Raw genomic sequence first — 6,395 nt, 5'->3', positions numbered from 1 at the left:
CCATGTACATTGGCCAAACCGGACAGCCCTTATGTAAAAGAATAAATGGACACAAATCAGACATCAGGAATGGTAACATACAAAAGCCAGTAGGAGAACACTTCAGTCTTCCTGGACGTTCAATAACAGATTTAAAAGTAACCATCCTTCAACAAAAAAACAGACTTCAAAGAGAAACTGCAGAGCTACAATTCATTTGCAAATTTAACACCATCAATTTGGCCTTGAATAGGGCCTGGGAGTGGCCTGATCACTACAAAAGCAATTTTGCCTTTCTGGGTATTGACACCTCCTCATCAATTACTGGGAGTGGACCACATCCACCCTGATTGAATTGGCCTTGTTCACACTGGTTCTCCACTTGTAACTCCCTTCTCTTCATGTGTCAGTATATTTATGCCTGCATCTGTAGTTTTCACTCCATGCATCTGAAGAAGTGGAGGTTTTTACCTACAAAAGCTTATGCCCAAATAAATCTGTATCTCCCTTAGGTACATTTGAAAATCCTAACCTCACTCATTAGTTTTTCTGGAGGGATTGCCATTTGTCAGGTACTTATGCCTACTTCTGAATGCTTGTCCCACTAAGAAACAAACTTGAGACCAAGGGTTCAGCGACAGCAACTTTTGGTCACTACCTTGCTGCACTGATTTAAATCATACTTGGTAATTCATTACTTATCCTTTGAACCACCTGTTCCCACTCCACTGATCTTGAATGGACCCTAAGGTATAAGTTATATGAATTCTGCATATTATCTGTCTATTAAGGACATCCAGCAGTTCTATGATTCCTAACTCATTCCTCCCCCAGCTCTTAAACTTATTTTTCATCCTGCTGTAAATGTTGTATTATAGCCAAACACAATGTTCTCTAAATCTGCTACATGCACTTGTATAGCCTGGATTTTCCTACAGATTCCGTCTGCTTTTTAGTCTACTTTGAATACAAATGACCAGTCTTTTGTAATCTTCCTTACCTCATTGTAATGAGCACTCATATTCACTCAAAATCTTTTAAAAACATGAACTCAGCCAGTAAGGCGGGGAAGACAAAGATCTGTTCCAGTAATTGTGGAAGTGCAAGAAACACATCATGTAAATGGAAAGAAGTAGGATAATAAATGGGCTAGAATATGATCTCACTTATGCTGGCATAATTTCAGAGTAACCCTCAAGATGCTTTTCATTTACACTGGTGTAAGAGAGTAGACCTTGCATGGTATTTATATTGACTTCAGTAGATTTAATCCTAATACACATACATGCAAGTGTAAGTGACAGCTAATCAGGCAACACTAGAATCTAATGTAAAACAACCTCAAAAAATTATCCAGTTTTGTCCTAATTAAGGGCCCAGTACTGTACTCAGGGACGGGGGCTGTTGCATATCACCCCTTCTCTTTCCCAGGCCCTTGCCTTTTCTTTGGTGTGTATTTATTCTGAGAGTGGGCTGCATTGATGGAACATATTTGCTAGGACAGAGGCTAATTGCAAATTTGTTGTTATACAGTGGGCCAAATTCTGTGTTGGTGTAACTATTTGTCACACTGCCAGTGAAGTTACACTAGCTGAAAATATGGGATAGTGTCAGTTCCTTAATGGGCAAGCAGATGTGTTGAGGCAACATTTTACTACTAAAAGCAATACGGTCTAGATTCTGAAAGCCTTACTAAATTTTCTCAGCACTTTCTCAGACACAAATTTCCTTCCAATCAATCATTGTACTTCATCAAATTCCTTGGTTTGATCCTTACCCTGGACGCAAAGCACTAACAGCCAGATGAGCTGAGCCTGTGAGATCATCTTGATACGTCTGACTGGCCTGATGCTGATCAACAAGCCGTAACAAGTGACGTGGAACATTTAAGACCTTAAGAAAGGTCTGATCTGACTTCAGGTTTCAGCACTATATCAATAAGTATATTGTACTGTGTACTCAGGTGGAAACCATGGAGACTTACGAAGCATAGTTGGAAACCAGTCTCATTTTAACCTCAGAACTGTAACTTGTGAGTTTGTACTTTAGGCATCTAAACAAACGAGAATTTCAGGGATGCTGAACAGCTACAACTCACATTCACTTAAGTCTATAAAGCCATTCTGTTCCCAAGCAGCTGCATGGATTTTCTAATCTTTGCCTTCCTTCTCCCAAGCTCCTAACCCTCATGTTGCCCTGTTCTTGTCTTAACCTTGACTGGAAGCTTTGTACTACAAGGGCTCCATCTTTCTTTGTGCTGTACAATTCCATGCACATGTGTGGTGGTATATAGAAAGTAATAATATTGTTATCTTAATGAGCAAGGATGGATTGTGACTGAGACAATAGATTGAAAGTCATCCAATCTGGGTTCCATTTCTGGCTTTGTCACAGACTTCCTCTGTCATAGGCAGTGAGTTATATGGGTGCATGGTGTCCGTGCTCCACCAACATTTAGGAACATGGGCCTGGCTCCACCAACGTTGGGGCTTACCGCGCTTTGGGGGGCCCTGCACTTCAGGGGGATGAGGGGTCCAGGGCGGCCTGGGGAGATAGCGGGAGGCCTGGCACCAGCAGTAGCGAGCGATCCAGCCCCAGCCCGCTCTGCTCCGCCCTGTCTGGCCCTGCCGGCTCCTGGCATCGCTCTGGGGAGAGGGCGGAAGCCAGAAACGGGTAGAGGTGGGGTCTTGGGGAAAGGGGTGGAATGGGGGTGGGGAGGGGGAAGAGCAGGGGTGGGCTGGGGCCAGGTTGCTCGCTGCTGCCAGCACCAGGTCCCCTGCTAACCCCCCAGGCTGCCCTGAACCCCGCATCCCCCTGAAGCGCAGGGTCCCCCAAAGCACGGGGCCCGGGGCAGTTGCCCTGGTCTGTCCTATGGACGGGACGGTTCTGCTTGGACCCGTTCTGGGCACCACCAAAAATTATACAAACCTGGCGCCCTTGTCTTCTGTGACTGTGCAACTCACTTCCCATCTCTATGCCATATACTCTCCTCATATAAAATAATGCTTTCCAGTCTCACAGTGATGTGAAGGTAGATTTGTTAGTTTGCCAGAGATGCTCACTTATTTCAGTGATATTCATTATTAAAAAGCCTGTAAAATAATAAATAAACCCTGATTGCCTTGATCATGCAGTGAGTCCCATTCAAATCAATTTTAATTAGTTGCATGACTCAAGGTGAACAGGATTTGGCCCTTTATATTTTAAAAGGTTTTGGGAAGGCAAAGCTGAGTGGGAAAGATCTTATCGTATTTGAAACATGGGAAAATAAAAACCAAACACCAAAAAGAATTCTAACTGTTATTGATCACCTGAAGATCTGGTAAAAAATCACATACTTCAGCAGTCATGTATTTCTGCCCCATCCCCTACTGTACCCCAGGGTGGAGAAAGTATAGCTGCAAACTCTATATTACTTAATGTGCTAGAAGAATGGGGATCAGATATAAATGGTATGTCTCATTTTCCATTTGCCCACCTAGTCTAGATCTCCTCCTTGTGGTGTTACAGTTGCTATAGAAACACTGAGGTCTCCAGAAAGCCTTGTGATGTCACTCTACATTCTGACAGGAGGAGATTAAGTGGGTGACCACAGCTACTGTCTTGCAAGAACACCCTAGCAGCTTAGTTGATAAAAGTGTCCTTTGAAATCCTTTTGGGCCTTCCACTTTGATGGCGCAGAGGTAGGAAAGTCCAACTGGTTTTTTATTCCACAAGGTATTAAATGTGAGGATTAAACAGTAACCTAGAGAGAGCTTCCTTATGGGCCTACTCAGAGTGGAGTAAAGTACAGATTACTCAGTCTGAGTAAGAGGGAAAGAATTAGGCCATGAGTTACTCCCTGCAGGTTCCTTCTATTTGTATCATCACCCTATGAATTGATCCAGATGGCTCAATGTTTAAAAAACAATAAAATGTTCTAAAGCTATTTGCTGAGTCCTCCCATCCCCATCTTCCCAAGGCTGTCCTTGTCCCCAGTTTGACATCTGTGAGTGTGTGGCAGGGTGGGGAGCAGATCATCTCTACCTTCAGGAATGCTCATTTCTCTGTTAATGAGCTCAGAGAAGTTTGGCTAGTGCCTAAGAGGATAAAGCAGAGGTCCCCAAACTGTGGGGCACACCCTTCCGGGGGCCGGGCATGGAGGAACATCTGGGGGGAGCGTGGCGGGACCCAAGCCAGCCCCCATGGGGGGCGGGGAGGGATCACCACCCAGCCCCTCCCCAGCTCTGCTCCAGTCCAGCACATGTTCAGCTCCTGGTCCCAGCCCCAGCCCCAGCCTCAACGCAGCTCCGCTCCCATCCCCAGCCTTGGCCGCTGACTGCGGTGGGTGTGTGTGAGGCCAGGGCCCAGCTGCCAGCCCCCACCACAGTCCACCAGCGGCTCTGCTCCCACCCTCAGCCTTGGCCTCTGGTGCAGTCCGAGCCGCAGCCTCGGTCCCCTTACCCCCATCCGCGTCCCTCCCCCACATCTCACCCCAAGCCAAAACCCTGCTCCAGGGTCAAGGTGGGTGCAACCCTCAAAAGTTTGGGGAACGCTGGGGTAGAATATAGTGTACCAGGGGTAGGAAGCACCCTTGGAACACACACATGGAACCAGAATAAAGTGATTGGAATGCGGTCTATTATCCTCTCTAACATGAGAGGTTAAATTATTTCCCCAAATCAAAAACTTCTCAAGTCAAATTAAACACTCCCAGGGCACTAGATTGGTGAGTGCAAGGGGACAGTCTTCAGCTGTTGAGACCACTGCATAGGGATGGTATTTAATGTCTCTCTTCTGTTGTTACTTGTCAGTCTGTTTTGCCTGAAGTTTGATTGATTGAGCTCGGTGACAGATAGTAAAAATTAGTTAAAGCTATTGCTGGGGAGGCAGTGTTGTCTACTGGCTAGAGTGCTAGATTAGAACTCAGGAGACCTGGATTCTAGTGCCCGCTCTGCTACTAGCCTGTTAGGTAACCTTGAGCAATTCACTTCACCTCTCGTATTGTCTGTTTCCCCATCTATAAATGAGATAATGAAACCTCTTTTATAATGCTCTTTGAGAGCTACTGATGAGAAGTGCTATAGAAGAGCGAGGTATTATTTATTAATAGTCACTATTTTTTCCCCAGGTAGCCTCTCATGTGGACTGAAATCCCAACTCTACAATCTCCCCTGTTTTTATAAAAAGAAAAGGAGGACTTGTGGCACCTTAGAGACTAACACATTTATTTGAGCATGAGCTTTCGTGAGCTACAGCTCACTTCATCGGATGCAACTCATGTAGCTCACGAAAGCTCATGCTCAAATAAATGTGTTAGTCTCTAAGGTGCCACAAGTCCTCCTTTTCTTTTTGCGGATACAGACTAACACGGCTGCTCCTCTGAAACCTGTTTTTATAGTTATTTATATCTGTTGACCATTGTTTACCTTTATATAATATAATATAATTTTTATGTCTTTTCCCTAATTGTCCCTTTAATAGCAGAAATCTCTTGCTGCTTCATTTTTCTCTTGACACAGCGGTAACGTAAATTGTCACTTGATTCTGCCTCAGCTTTCCCCACAAAATTCCCTTTCCCATAATATACTTCAAGAAAAAATCTTTGAGAAGAGCAGATGTGCCAGCTCACAGTCAGACCCATTCAACCAAATTACCTTAGCACCAGTGTGAAGACCTGCTTTTAGCTGGGCAAAATTCAAGCTAAATTCAGTCTAGAATCTACTGTAATGAAACCTGGTGTTACACCTAGACACAGGGAGCCTGAGGCAGAAAGTCCAATAGGAGGAGGTTGGGTGGGGGCACAGATCAGCCCAGATTCCTTTCCATTGGCGTGGAGGGAGGCTAGTTGGAGCCCCACACAAAGCATGAACCAGCACATCCTCTGCTTCAGGAAGTGACTAGTTTTTAAAGCTGCCTCCCTTAAGTGGAAACCTCAAGGAAAGTGGGGGACAGTAACACTCCCTGCCCTTCCTGTGGTGCAAGGCTCTAGGCTGGTAGAAGGAGGAGGTATAACTTATACTTTTCAGCACCATGCTCAGGAAATCTCTCCCAGTACTTAATTAAGACATTGCTGTAAATGATTAGCAAAACTCATCTCTTCCTGTCATCCATACTATGTGAATCTTAATACAAGCAGATTGTCCCTTACAGGCATGAAGGGGTGTAATTTGCTGCAACTGATGTGGAATTCACTTTCTGGATAGGTCAGGCAATAGTATTTAAGGGTTATGCCAGGGCCAAACTTCTAATTTATAGTCAGAGCCCATAGGATTGCTGCATCTCTTGGGTACCCTGTTCCCACTTTGTAGCTGGACCTGCCCACTTGCACCAGCTGGCCCCAGGCTTTCCAGAAGAATGGGGATTGCAGGCAGCTTGCATTGCTGTTTGCCTATTTCCTTTTCCCTCAGCCATGGCAGCCTTTCTGCCCATGGCCT

The sequence above is a fragment of the Lepidochelys kempii genome, chromosome 1 (genome assembly GCF_965140265.1).
Source record: "Lepidochelys kempii isolate rLepKem1 chromosome 1, rLepKem1.hap2, whole genome shotgun sequence".
NCBI lineage: Eukaryota > Metazoa > Chordata > Testudines > Cheloniidae > Lepidochelys > Lepidochelys kempii.
This window is presented reverse-complemented; position numbering follows the sequence as displayed.